The sequence below is a fragment of the Bactrocera dorsalis genome, chromosome 3, assembly GCF_023373825.1.
Source record: "Bactrocera dorsalis isolate Fly_Bdor chromosome 3, ASM2337382v1, whole genome shotgun sequence".
Lineage (NCBI taxonomy): Eukaryota > Metazoa > Arthropoda > Insecta > Diptera > Tephritidae > Bactrocera > Bactrocera dorsalis.
Genome location: NC_064305.1, coordinates 51,182,544 through 51,198,265, shown reverse-complemented (window position 1 = coordinate 51,198,265; position 15,722 = coordinate 51,182,544). Strand labels below are relative to the sequence as shown.

The 15,722-nt window shown below is 39.6% G+C and overlaps 1 protein-coding gene across 2 annotated transcripts in view; it reads left to right on the top strand.

Moving 5' to 3' along the window:
• The window catches only part of LOC125777683 (uncharacterized), a 235,173-nt gene that overhangs the window by 204,592 nt on the left and 14,859 nt on the right, over positions 1-15,722 (top strand). The window lies entirely within an intron of this gene.

The following is a 15,722-nucleotide window of genomic DNA, read 5'->3' as shown; positions in this document are numbered from 1 at the left end:
AACGGAACATCGAAAGGGGATTCACCACAAAAATGCGGATGCATTATCACGTCGCCCTTGTCCACTGGAATGTAAACATTGCTCCAAATCAGAAGGAAAAGAAGGTATAATCGACGTGCGATTACTGAATATAGAACCTGAAGATGATTGGACTCCTCACCGCATCAGAATCAATCAGCTGGAGGACCCTGATCTTGCAAAGCTGGTAATGGCCAAAGAAAATGGGGTACGACCACCAAAGGAACAAATAAGTAGCGAGAGTCCAACTGCAAAAGCATATTGGGCCCAATGGAACAGCATAAACCTCGTTAATGGATACCTTCATCGTACCTGGGAAAGCGAAGATGGCAAACAGTCTCGTCTGCTGATCATAGTACCGAAGTCCATGATCCCGAAAGTATTGAAGGAATATCACAATGGACCTAGTGGAGGGCACCTTGGAATTACAAAAACTATAGAGAAGATTAAACAACGGTTCTACTGGATCGGTTGTCGAGATTCCATAGCAGAATGGATAAGTAATTGCGTAGAGTGCATGGCAGCTAAAGGTCCTAAAGCCAAAAGTCGCGGTAGGCTACAACAGTACAACGTGGGATCACCATTTGAACGAGTCGCAATGGATGTTGCAGGTCCGTTCCCAACCAGTACGGCCGGAAACAAATATCTACTGGTTGTCATGGACTATTTCAGTAAATGGCCAGAAGTATATGCCTTACCAAACCAAGAAGCGAAGACAGTAGCCGAAGCGTTTGTAGAAAATTGGATAACAAGGTTCGGAGTGCCCATCGAATTACACTCAGATCAAGGCAGGAATTTCGAATCTTCCATTTTTCAAGAAGTCTGTACATTATTGGGCATCCACAAGACACGGACAACAGCGTTACATCCACAATCAGATGGAATGGTGGAGAGATTCAACCGAACGCTCGAAGAATATCTGCGGAAAATCGTTGATAAAGATCAACGGAATTGGGACAAGTGCATCCAGATGTTCCTGCTGGCGTATCGTTCAGCAAAGCACGAGACAACTGGTTACACGCCAGCAAAGATTATTTTTGGATCTGATCTGCGACTCCCTGCTGATCTTAAGTTTGGAACGAATCCTACAGCTGTAAGAAATGATGGAGATTATTGTTCTGCCTTAAAGGAAGAAATGAATGAATTGCATCTAATGGTAAGACAGCATACGCATCTGATGAGCAATAAGATGAAGGACCGGTTCGATCAAGCGGCAAATTCAAAAGGTTTTGAAGAAGGTGATCTGGTCCTGTTGTACAATCCACTTCGAAAGAAAGGCTTGTCCCCGAAACTACAGACAGCCTGGGAAGGACCCTATATGGTGATGAAACGACTTAATGACGTGGTATACCGCATACAAAGACATGGAAAAGCACGATGTAAAATGAAAGTAGTACATTTGGAGAGGCTCGCCCCATTTGGTTCAAGAGGATTTGTGCCTAATCGGGACGATTAGGCTTTAGTGGAGGGCAGTGTTACAAAAAGTAGTATTAAGTTTTATTTGTATTGCTATATGCATCCCTGATTATGAACAATAGCTGTAGGTATATGGAATAGCATTTGTCTTGTTGTAGACATCTGGCGCCACGGCTGTCTGCTCGTCGAAACAATAGACATCTGGCGCCGCACTGTCTGCTTGTCTAGGTAAACAATATCTGAGTCTGGCGCCGCGACTGTCTGCTTGCGTCTGGCGCCGTATAGCCGTATGTTCTGGTAATTTCCAGACGCGATATTCTAGAAGGACACGTCGGCATCAGCGAGAAGTGCGTGGCTATATAAGCCGTGGCAGCGCCAACGGCTCAATCAGTGCTAAGAGTAAACTGCTATAGTGTAGACGAGTTGTGAAATAAAGAGTTGTTGAATTAAATTAAACAGTGTTGATTTTATTTGTCAATCCAGAGATACGAACCTAACAAAGTAAACTAGCAAGAGTAAATTCGTAACAGTATGTATGTCTTTTTCCTTTTTGTTTTAAGGGTGTTTCCTTTGCTTTCTTTGCTTATACAATCCTGTTTATTGTTTTTGTTAAAGGTATGCTGGAAAAATTGCAAGTAAATATTTGAATATTTTTTTTCTTGTTAAGAAGTGTGTTTGAATACACGAAGGTGAGTAGGCATCGAATAATTAGGTTTTGGATTTATGTATTCATGTGTGTATATTATATATTAAAGGACTTGATACGCTCACTCGGTATTCCTTTCGTATGTAAAGTGCCCCTCTAGTATATGTATGTTTCTCCCGCCAATTTTAATCCTCCGCTTCTCTCAGTTGGTTGGACCTGTTGTGTTTGTTGTTTGTATTTTGTTTTGTTCACGCCCGACTGTCTGTGCTATTTTTTTGTTTGTTGAAATTATTGTTTTATTTTGTTTTAAATTCGCGCCCGTTTAATTTGTTGGTATTTATATCTATTTGTTTTACAGCAGGAATTCGCGCACAGTGTTTTTTTGTTTTTGTTTTCTTGCAGTTGCATTTATTTTTTGTAAATATGTTTGTATTTTGAGTATAATTCCGCTCTTTTGATTAGGTTTTTAGTTTTCTTTTTTGTTTTTGTTCGTTTTTGCACTTTATGTCACTGCACTTTGTTTCCGAACTTAGCTTGGTTTTTTGTCACTTCACCATTCCTGTAACACACCGTGAATATATGTATGTATATGGATATTTTTTGTGTGTAACTGCACTATTCGTCCAGCTTTTGCTTAATTATGTGAGCACAAGTGTACGTACATTTTAATTTATTAATATTAAAAAATATATATAAACATGTGTTTTTTTTGTTCTTGGTGTCACTGCACTGCTCCTTTTATTCTTTTCTTATTATTTTACTGCACTATACCTTCTTTTGTCCACACAATTTGTTTTAATATAATTAAATCTTAAGTCTTTTAATGTAGTATTTTCTGTTTTTTATACAAATCCGAAGGTGCCTTTCGTTAAGGCTCGAAGGACCATGAACACTTTTGTAACTAGTAGATTTTTTTTTTTTTTTTTAGTAGGAGGAAGCATCGAAAGCCGGAGTGCGGGACGTTAATCCGCTAAACCTAACCTACTCCCAACTCAGGACTCTCCCACGGAACCACCAGATAAGGTATTACTTCATGGGAGTGACAAGACTCCGTACACATCGGACAATACGGACTGACGTCGTTTTGAAATTTATATAGATAGCCTCTGAAGCACCCATGCCCGCTTAATATTTGGGTCAGGTGGAAATCCAGGTCCCCATGTCGTCTACTTATCCACGTATGGATGTCAGGTATAAGTCTGTGGGTCCACCGTCCTTTAGTTGAGGTTTGCCACCGTTGCTGCCATATAGTTATGCTCTACTTTCTTCCTTCTCTCTTTTGAATTTCTGTAATTGGCGCTGATAGCTCATATAATCTCGTGAGCTCGTCACCCTGGATGTCTATGGGCAGCATACCAGCTAGTACTTCAGATGCTTCGCTGGAAATAGTTCGGAAAGCACTTATTACTCTTATTGCTGAGAGTCTATGCACCGCATTTATTGGTTTGGCATACGCTTTTATGTTTAGTGCCTGTATCCATAATGGAGCTGCATATAGTATAACTGAGCTCATAGATTTTGCGATTAGAAGTCGGCGGCTAGAGCGCACACAGCCTCTGTTTGCCATCATTCTTGATAAAGCGTTATACATTTTATTTGCTTTATTTGCTATGTTTGCTAAGTGCTGCTTGAATTTCAGTTTGGAGTCCAATGTTACCCCTAAATACTTTAACTGTGGTTGTGAAGTAATTACGCACTCTCCTATAGTGAGAGTTATTTTTTCCTCAATTTTCCTGGTGCTTATGAGCAAAACCTCTGTTTTGTGCCCAGCCAGTTCCAAACTCTTGGAAGAAAACCATTGGCGTAGACCATTTATACATTCATTACATTTATTTTGTAGGTCATCAAGTTGTTTACCTACTGCTACCACTATAAGGTCGTCTGCGTATGCTATTAGCTTAACGTTTTTAGGCTGTGGAATTCTTAGCACCCCATCATAAACTAGATTCCATAAGAGAGGCCCTAAAACAGATCCTTGTGGTACTCCGCTTCTAATAGGGTAGCTCTTTATGCCTTCGGTGGTGTCGTAGATCAGCCTTCTATTTTTAAAATAACTCCTAACGATTTTTATGAGGTACTGAGGGGCGCGTATTCCATATAGGGCTTCGAATATATTTTCCCATTTGGCAGAGTTGAATGCATTCTTCACATCCAGGGTGATCAGCGCACAATATTTTTTTGTACCACCTTTCCATCTTTTGCCACTTACTGCTCTTTTCGCAGTGTCGACAACTTCTTTCAGTGCATCGATAGTAGACCTCTGTTTTCTGAAGCCGTATTGTCTTTCTGATAGTCCGCCGGCTTCCTGGATTGCAATCTTCAAGCGGTTTCTTATTATGCTTTCGTACCCTTTGCCCATTGTGTCGAGCATACACAGAGGTCGATACGAAGAAGGTTCATCTGGTGGTTTTTTGGGTTTTGGGATTAAGACCAGATGCTGAACTTTCCAGGGATCGGGGAACATCCCTTCTTTTATGCATGCATTGTACAGTTTTGCAAAAGGAGTGGGCTTCGAAATTATGGCTACCTTTAGAGCTCTGTTTGGTATTCCGTCAATACCAGGCGCTTTGTTGTTTTTGATTTTTTTGGCTATGGCCAATAGGGGTGATTCAGCAGCTTCGTTTCGTTGTTCAGCGTTAGTAATCGGTTCGTGCGTCGGAAATAATGCCTCGACGACTTTCTTCATGAACGGAGCGCATTGGGGTTGCTGCCGGTTGTTTTTGAATTTGGACATACAGATTTTATAAGCAGTCCCCCAGGGGTCTATATTCGCTTCTTTACAGATCTTTTCAAAACAGTTTCTCTTGCTACGGATTATAGCTGACTTTAGAAGCTTCTTATGGTTTTTAAAAGCATCTTTGAGACGGTTTTCGTTTTCGCCACTTTGATTGCGTTGTAGGCGACGTCGAGCTGAGTGACAGAATTTTCTCAGCGTGGCAATTTCTTCATTCCACCAGTATACCGGTTTTCGATTGTTATTGTATCTCGTCCTGCGCATAGTTGCGTCGCATGCTGCAACTAGTTCCTTTTGCACAGCGGATACTAAGTCGGTGGCGTCTTCGCCTGGTGCTATTGCTGCTCTCCAAACTGTCTCAAAAACGTCGGTGTCAAAATCTGTTTGCTTCCAGCTTCGTTTATGTGTAGTGTTACTGAGTGGGGATTCCTGGTCTCGCGAGAATAAAACTTCTGCGAAGATTGCCATATGGTCACTATTTGTGAAAATGTCTGACACCTTCCACTTAATGTGTCTGCTTAGTGCCTCATTTGCAAACATCAGGTCTATTACAGAGCCCTTATTTCCTTTTTGGTAAGTATTTTTTGTGCCACTGTTAATTATTGTGAGGTTGGTTTGGCTCAGGAATTCCAAAACTAGGCGCCCACGGTGGTTTGAACTTCTGCTTCCCCAGGCAGTAGACCATGCGTTAAAATCGCCTGCCATTATTATCGGTGATTTTCCTCTGCTTTCTAATGATAATTCCAGGAGGAAGTCTTCAAATTCTCTAACGGACGCACTGGGACGAGCATAGCAGCTTACGTAATAAATTCCCCCAATTTGCGCCCATGTAAAGCCATTTTTTGCTTCTCTGCAGCAAGATGTGAATGTTTGTCCATTGCAGGACCACTTTGCTGCTTTTCCACTTCTGTCTGTAATCCAAGTGCTTTCCGAACATTGGGAATATTGCTCACTCAGTAAGGCGACATCAATGTTTCTTTCTATTACGGTTTGTTGCAGCAGTGGTTGTGCTGCAGCGCAGTGGTTTAGGTTTAGCTGCAATATTCTCATTTCTCCATTGTCTTTAGCAACTCGACGTATTTGGGACAAGTCGTACTTAGAACCGAATGTTCTCCTTTGCAGAGCATGCAACTCGGTGTGTTAGTGCATGCTTTTGCAACATGTCCCGCGCTTCCACAACGTGTGCAAAGGGAGGTCCTGTCGATCAGACTGCAACATTTACGCGCCATGTGACCAGGATGGAAGCATCTGTAACAATAAGAAACAGGGGAGTACTCCCGGAGGCGACAGATCGACCACCCAATCTTTACTTTGCCAACTTTAAGGGCAGTCTTGGCATCTTGGGCACGCAGGGATATAAGGGCTATTTGAGTGCCGCTTCTTGTTTTCCTCATATTTTTAACATTTGCTGACCCTATGTTTTGTATTCCGCACTCTTTTTGTAATGCGAAACAAATTTCTTCTGGAGTAGTTATCTCATCCAGATCTTTGCACATTATAGTGACGTTGTGTGTTTTTGGTTGTACTACTGCCATCTCGCCAACCACTCCCTCTAGGGCGCTCTGAAAAGTTTCAGCTTTTTTGTCTCCTTGACTTTTTAGCTCTATGAGTAGGTCTCCTTTGAGAGTTTTCCTGATGTAGGTCACGTTTGAACCCAATTCCTCGAGGCCACTGTCACCTTTAATTTTACGGAGGATGTCTGCATACGAAGCTCCGTCCTTTTTTGTTAGAATTATAGCATCTGGTTTCGACCTAATTCCCTTCTCCATGGGCCTCTTCTTTTTTCCCACTTCTACCCATTTCTCGGGTGCTGGCTTATCTGCTGCAGTGTCTCTAATACTTGTTTTGATGACTTCACTAAAAGTTCCTTGCACTTTTTGAGTCATGTTTTTAGGCTTCTTCGTAGGTGGTAGAAAGCCTGATGTCTCCCGTGCTCTTTTTGGGGTATTTTGGGGCGATACTTGTGACGCTTTCCCTACCATCACTATTTTCGAATGGATTTCGAGATTTTCTGTTTTGCCATACATGTATGTTATGCTGCTTACAAGCTCTCGCATGGCTTGGTTTATGTGTCTCTGTCCGGACATCATATTCTCGAGCTCCTTTATTTTTCTGCCCAATTTGCAAAAAATATTAGTAGATTCTCTACTTTGCGCTTTATCGGATTTGCCACTCTTGTTCTCATTGTCGGCAGATTCCCCATTTTTTATTGGTCCAGCAACGGTGGACTCCTCTTTTTTGCCATTTGGTGGCGTTCTTACAATTTTTGAAATCCTCCGAAAAGGATTTTCTGGTGTACACCCAGAACTATTCTCAGAGGCCATACCTCACTCGAAAATAGTTGGGAACACCTGCCAACTAGTCCGTTCAGTCTCTTCCTCTTAAGTCTGATTTAAATTTCCGATGGTTGGCAACGCCAAAACCGAAAGAGAATGCAAAAAACAAAACAAAAGGAGAAAGAAGAAAGAGAAAGGGGAAAAACAGCTGATGTCTCCAGCCACAACGGCAAAACAAAATTTTTTATAACCACGTTGTGCCTGGATTGCTGTTCTTAGGGGAAACAATTTTATTAAAAAACAAATTTTGCCGCGGAAAAAATGGACAGGTACGTAAAATAATTTAAAATAAGATACAAAAATTGTACTTATCTTTTTCGATTTTAATTGCCCACTTGCGTCCGTCGCCTGATTGTTATACGTGAAAACAAATTTAGCCAAAGCTGCCTCAAAACACTTGGAAAACTATGCAAAACACTGGACCGCACAAAAAACGCGTCCACCTTACACAATCACAAAAAATGATCCCATCACAAAAAATGATAACTAGTAGATACGTACATACATATGTATGTATCTCTATTTTTGCCTTGGTAATCACCATGTACGTATAAATTGTTTAAATAGTTGTCACGCACATTTGAAATAAAAATACCGTGTAGCTTAAGTAGTATGATGTACAATATGAATTTATTAAGAAAGCTTTTATATTTTTACAAATGTTATTTTATTAAAACTATACATTTGAATTATTTCGGTATGTATTATGTCTATAGCGCGCCAGATCGTTGTTGTCGAAAACCTTACTGTAGCGCGCAGAACGGGTGTTGTAAACGGAGGGTTTGAAAGCGAAGTGTATGTGCCGAGTTGTGTCGAGCGAATGAGTCTGCTTTCCCGTTGCCCATCCTTTTTGTGAGTTGGGTTGCGAGTATGGTGTGTTACATTGGTGTTGTGTTGTAATGTCATCAGCTGTGGTGAATTAATCTGTCTTATTAGAGTGCGCCAGTTTTTCCGAGTAGAGAGGGTGGATGCTTAACTCATTTAAACAGAGAGGCTTTCTTAGAGGTGTCTAGGAACCAATTTTTCCGAGTACCAATCGATTTTTTTTTTTTTTAACCACCTTAGTGTAAAAGCAATTTGTTCTTTTTTTATAGCATTGTAAGCACTTAAAACATCGATTTGATGTCATCTTTAATCTTTTTATTCCCGTACGTATAAGATAAACAATTTTTCGACACCTTAAGGGGGGTGAGGTTTGACAACTTTTTTCCCTTTTTTTATATATTTTTTTTGAACCATCAATATCTCAAGAATATTGTGTTAAAGTTTTAGGTCATTTGGAGAAAAACTCACGAAGTTACAGCAGGTTGAATAACGGTACCTCTAACTTAGGTTTGCGCGCCTTCCAGCTACCTGCGCTGAGCGGCGAGAACTCTGAATCGATTTTCCCAAATATGTCATTTTTAAAGTCGGTGACCAGCCTACAGAAAAAACTACTGCATCGATCGTTTTGAAATTTTGTACAAATATTCTACATATACATATATAGCTCTCGAATGACGTCGAGTTTTTCCAAAAATTTTAATTACTAACAATTTTAAAATAACAAATAGGTCGATTTTTTCGTCTAAAATCGTCATTTTGGCTTGAAAATGATACCAAAAATTTAAAAACTAAAAAAAACTCGACGTCAATTGAGAGATAAACTAAAGAAAATATTTTGGTTTCAGATGATCCAGTGATGCTGTAGGCTGGTCACCGCACAAATACTTCTTTTCGAGGTGCCTGCAGAGATCGACGATAAATCCGTTATCCCTCGCTATTTTTCGATAAAACTTTTTTTAAGTATCCTTCAAATGTTGTACTTTCATATAATAATAAGTAAAATAAACCTGCAGCAATAATTTTTTCTAAAAAAATTCATGAAAAAAGGTCTTTTTTCGTCAAAAAATAATGGAAGGGATGTGCCAATGCGAAAACAAAAAAAAATATAAAATAAATGGGAAAATAATTTTAATATCAAAAGATTGTGTCCAAAACATTAAAAAAAACTAATTATCCGAAATGCAGTAAAAAAATTAAACATTGTTTTTTTTAGATATCGAATGTATTTTGAAATTAGCTCTCTTAATACAATAATAATCAAACAAAAACAGTAACATAAATATTTTTTTATCGCACTGTTCGTGCCACCGTTAGTATGACGTCAAGGTTGTCGTAACAACATTGCAACTCTCAATATATTCAGAAATCGATTTATTTTTGAAATCTATCAATTTTCCTTTTTCCTTTTTAGTGGCTTTATTTATTTTTAATTGTTTAGAACAAAAATATGGAGAAATTTGTCAAGAAGGAATATAAAAAAATACATATCGTCACCTGAAATGCAAAATAACGTAACAACATTTTCAGTAATTTACAGTGTCATGAATGAAACACGAAATAAAATCGAACCTGAGTGAAACAAAATATTAACATTGGTTTAGACTGGGGTCGAATCGTTACATCCGTGCACGGATCGGCAAACATACGAAAGAAAATTACGTGATACGTCAATCGTATGCGGTGATTGGCATTATGACATACGATAGCAAACGGATCGTAATGTATTCTCAATTCACAATAGTTTTTAAATTCCACATTGCTTTGGATCGTATTTTTAGGTCACAATAGATGTGGAACTGTCAAACTGTTGCGAAATTTTCAATAAACTAACAAAAAAGCTAATTAAATATCAAAATGAATTCATGTTTGTTTTTTTATTTGAGCTCTAGAGAAAGTAATGGGCATACAAAAATAGTACGGAGGTAGCTAGAAGTTCGTAGCAATAGCGTAGGTATTGTTACAAAAGTAGTATTAAGTTGTATTTGTATTACTATATGCATCCCTGATTATGAACAATAGCTGTAGGTATATGGAATAGCATTTGTCTTGTTGTAGACATCTGGCGCCACGGCTGTCTGCTTGTCGAAACAATAGACATCTGGCGCCGCACTGTCTGGTTTTGGTTTTATTTGTCAATCCAGAGATACGAACCCAGTAAAGTAAAACTAGCAAGGAGTAAATTCGTAACAATTGGTGTCAGAAGTGGGATTGTCAAATAATCCAAATTCAAGATGGTTAAATTCGGAGAATTGAGAATTCAGCAATTAAAAAAGGAACTGGAGGAGCGTAATTTGCCGATAAGCGGGCAAAAAGCGGATCTGCAGGCACGATTACGTGAAGCAATGGAAGCGGATGGAATTAATGTGGACGAGTTCGAATTTGTTGGGCCAGAAACTTCTACAAAGGTAGAAGAGAAAGTAGAAGAACAACGAACATCATCAAGTGTAGACATGAACACGTTGTTAGTGGCTATTAAGCAAATGGCAGAAAATGCAGTGCAAACAGAAAATCGTCTGGCACAGCAAATAGCTGAAAATACATCGCAGTTAAAGTCTTGCCTTACACAACAAATGACTGAAAATAATACGCAGTTAGAAAAGCGTTTGGTACAACAGATTACAGAAAATAATACACAAGTGCAAGAGAAATTTTCAAAATTTGAAGACGAATTAAGCACAATAAAAAATGAAGAAGAAAATTTAAGATCAGAATTTCTTCAACTGAGTAATCGTATGCGAGAACTGCAACTGCATGGCCCTGCACCATCAACAAATAATCCAAGATTGAAGGCACCCACATTCGATGGAAGTATTCCATTTCAAATTTTCAAACTTCAGTTTGAAAAGACTGGCTCATTTGGCAAATGCAGATGCACCTGTGGATTACATTGAGAGGGTAAAAATTCAATGTTTCATAAATGGAATTCGTGATGTGGACACCAAACGCGCCACATATGCATTGCCAAAAAGAACGTTTGCTGAAACGGTTTCGCACGCCCTCACACAGGAAACAGCTTCCCTACTAAGTATCCACACCTCACAAGTCGTTAAACTAAAACGGAACAAAGGGGCGTGAGCTGGTTCCCACAACTATTTGCCCCGCCATCTCGATATCACAAATAGGTCGCCATGACAACAATCTTACTATCAACGGCATCGTAAATGGACGACTGTCAACGCTTACTTTGGATACTGGTGCCACACATTCAATTATCCGACCGGATGTGGTAAGAGGAACGGTTGAACCATTAGTCGGTTGCAAGCTTCGAACGGCCACCGGGGAGGAAGCAGCTGTCGCGGGAAAAGTGTTTTGCGAAGTGATGATTGGTACCCTGGAAGTTAATCACACCTTCATCGTAGCAGAAATCACGGATGAAATTATAATGGGAGTAGATTTCATGATTGATCACGGGGTTACTTTGGATTTAAACAAGCAAATGCTGTTTTGCCAGAACATGGAGATGCCTATAAACACCGTCCAACCAGTCACAACAGAAGCCTACTATTGAGCCACAGCAGATAAGTCCTACACTCCTAAATAATTTGCTGAACGAACTGCATGGAAATGAAAAATTAAAAGCAGAAAAACTGTTAGAAAAATACGCATCCATATTTGCAAACGAAGGAAACAACACAGGAAGAACGAGCATTGTCAAACATCGCATAAATACCGGAGACGCTAAACCAATCCGACAAGCTCCGCGTAGGGTTCCACTAGCAAAACGTGAGGATGCTAACAAAATTATTGAAGACATGCACAAAAACGGTGTAATCGAACCTTCAATAAGTCCATGGAGCTCACCTATCGTCTTAGTTAAAAAGAAAGATGGTAGCACCCGTTTCTGCGTAGATTATAGGAAGTTGAATGATGTCACAAAGAAAGACAGTTATCCTCTACCAAGAATCGACGATACATTAGACACCTTGTCTGGAGCGAAATGGTTTTCTACATTAGATCTACAAAGTGGATATTGGCAAGTCGAGATCGATGAATGTGACCGTGAAAAGACCGCTTTCAGTATGGGCGACGGGTTATGGGAATTCTCTGTGATGCCATTTGGGTTATGTAATGCGCCTGCAACGTTCGAGCGACTGATGGAACATGTGTTAAAAGGACTCAACTGGAAGACATGTTTGGTGTATCTTGATGACATTATCATCATGGGAAAAAGTTTTGATGATCATCTGAAAAATCTAGAGGAAGTCTTTCAGCGAATAGCATCAGCCGGATTACGCTTGAATCCCAAAAAGTGTTCATTATGGAAGAAGGAGGTCACATATCTCGGACATAAAGTGTCAACTGAGGGGATTCACACCGAGGAGGGAAAAATAAAAGCAGTTAAAGATTGGCCTCAACCCACCAACATACATGAACTCCGCAGCTTCCTCGGCTTATGCACGTATTACCGCCGTTTTGTACCTGGATTTGCGAACGTGGCTAGAAGTTTACATGACTTAACAAAGAAGAATCGCCCGTTTGTATGGCAGTTGGAACAAGAAAAAGCGTTTGAGCAGCTGAAAGAACTACTTTGTACGGCACCGATGTTAGCTTATCCAATACCTGGAAAGAAATTCATCCTGGATACAGATGCGAGCGCTTATGGAATTGGAGGTGTCCTGTCTCAGCTCATCGACGGACAAGAAAGAGTAATTGGGTATTACAGCAGAGTGCTCGGGAAACCAGAGAAAAACTACTGTGTGACGCGAAAAGAACTACTAGCTGTGGTGGAATGTGTAAAACATTTCCACAAGTATTTGTATGGACAACGATTCTTGCTGAGGACTGATCATGCAGCATTAAAATGGTTATTACAGTTTAGGAATCCGGAAGGCCAAATTGCACGATGGATCGAAAGATTACAGAATTACGACTTCGAAACGGAACATCGAAAGGGGATTCACCACAAAAATGCGGATGCATTATCACGTCGCCCTTGTCCACTGGAATGTAAACATTGCTCCAAATCAGAAGGAAAAGAAGGTATAATCGACGTGCGATTACTGAATATAGAACCTGAAGATGATTGGACTCCTCACCGCATCAGAATCAATCAGCTGGAGGACCCTGATCTTGCAAAGCTGGTAATGGCCAAAGAAAATGGAGTACGACCACCAAAGAAACAAATAAGTAGCGAGAGTCCAACTGCAAAAGCATATTGGGCCCAATGGAACAGCATAAACCTCGTTAATGGATACCTTCATCGTACCTGGGAAAGCGAAGATGGCAAACAGTCTCGTCTGCTGATCATAGTACCGAAGTCCATGATCCCGAAAGTATTGAAAGAATATCACAATGGACCTAGTGGAGGGCACCTTGGAATTACAAAAACTATAGAGAAGATTAAACAACGGTTCTACTGGATCGGTTGTCGAGATTCCATAGCAGAATGGATAAGTAATTGCGTAGAGTGCATGGCAGCTAAAGGCCCTAAAGCCAAAAGTCGCGGTAGGCTACAACAGTACAACGTGGGATCACCATTTGAACGAGTCGCAATGGATGTTGCAGGTCCGTTCCCAACCAGTACGGCCGGAAACAAATATCTACTGGTTGTCATGGACTATTTCAGTAAATGGCCAGAAGTATATGCCTTACCAAACCAAAAAGCAAAGACAGTAGCCGAAGCGTTTGTAGAAAATTGGATAACAAGGTTCGGTGTGCCCGTCGAATTACACTCAGATCAAGGCAGGAATTTCGAATCTTCCATTTTCCAAGAAGTCTGTACATTATTGGGCATCCACAAGACACGGACAACAGCGTTACATCCACAATCAGATGGGATGGTAGAGAGATTCAACCGAACGCTCGAAGAACATCTGCGGAAAATCGTTGATAAAGAACAACGGAATTGGGACAAGTGCATCCAGATGTTCCTGCTGGCGTATCGTTCAGCGAAGCACGAGACAACTGGTTACACGCCAGCAAAGATTATTTTCGGATCTGATCTGCGACTCCCTGCTGATCTTAAGTTTGGAACGAATCCTACAGCTGTAAGAAATGATGGAGATTATTGTTCTGCCTTAAAGGAAGAAATGAATGAATTGCATCTAATGGTAAGACAGCATACGCATCTGATGAGCAATAAGATGAAGGACCGGTTCGATCAAGCGGCAAATTCAAAAGGTTTTGAAGAAGGTGATCTGGTCCTGTTGTACAATCCACTTCGAAAGAAAGGCTTGTCCCCGAAACTGCAGACAGCCTGGGAAGGACCCTATATGGTGATGAAACGACTTAATGACGTGGTATACCGCATACAAAGAAATGGAAAAGCACGATGTAAAATGAAAGTAGTACATTTGGAGAGGCTCGCCCCATTTGGTTCAAGAGGATTTGTGCCTAATCGGGACGATTAGGCTTTAGTGGAAGGCAGTGTTACAAAAGTAGTATTAAGTTGTATTTGTATTACTATATGCATCCCTGATTATGAACAATAGCTGTAGGTATATGGAATAGCATTTGTCTTGTTGTAGACATCTGGCGCCACGACTGTCTGCTTGTCGAAACAATAGACATCTGGCGCCGCACTGTCTGCTTGTCTAGGTAAACAATTGCTGAGTCTGGCGCCGCGACTGTCTGCTTGGGTCTGGCGCCGTATAGCCGTATGTTCTGGTAATTTCCAGACGCGATATTCTAGAAGGACACGTCGGCATCAGTGCTAAGAGTAAACTGCTATAGTGTAGACGAGTTGTGAATAAAGAGTTGTTGAATTAAATTAAACAGTTTTGGTTTTATTTGTCAATCCAGAGATACGAACCCAGTAAAGTAAAACTAGCAAGGAGTAAATTCGTAACAGTATAAAAAAATTATGCATCCTCATTAATAAAATTTTCTTTGTAGATGTATCGTTGAACAAAGCATTGAAATCTTAAAAATACGGTGGAGTATTTGAAGATTTGACAAGAGAGGAAGGTATTACCTCACAAAAGTGGAAGATTTGATAACATTTGTGAGGCATTACATACATCTGCATAAAATTTACAATTAGTTACGACCCTCAAAAATTGCGATTCTTATCACACACAAGAAATGGACAACGGGGTAGCGAACCGCTTCACCGCAATCGACCAAATAAATAATTTTAATTCAAAAATGTATATATCCTTATTTTTGCAAATAATTTTATTTTTATTGGCAACTAAAATACAAAAATTTGATCACATAAATAATTTTTTATTAATTTTTAATGAGATATTCCATTCATTGGTTTCTTGTTTATGTTCCTTATTCCTAAAAATTATAAAAAACTTGAAATTTAAAAAAATTTTGCTCACACTTCCATAAATTTGTATATTACGATTGGTAATTTGCGTTCGAACGACCATTCGAACGAACGGATACGTTTATATACTCGTTCACGTGTCATCATGCCAGATTATATTATGTTCAGACCGAAAATTTCAAAGATTAGATTACATTTAATCATTTCATAACCCAACAGTGTTCTCACTGCTGTTAGAAAGATCAAAAAACAGCTATTATTGTCATTCATGAAGTCACATCGCTTAATATTTATCAAAAGAAAACATTGTCATATAGTATTTTGTAATAAAAGCCGTCTTTTTTCAAATATTTTCCATATAATAGAAATAGTGGATGCATTTTTTCATTTGTTAAGTCGATTTTCAGGTGAAATTAGATTCATTGCTTTAAAAAAATTTGTTTGTTTACATTTTTTCCCCTTTGTAGTGTCTAAATCAGCTGTGATAATGTAACAGATTTCCAATGTTGACAAATAGATGGCGCAAAATCA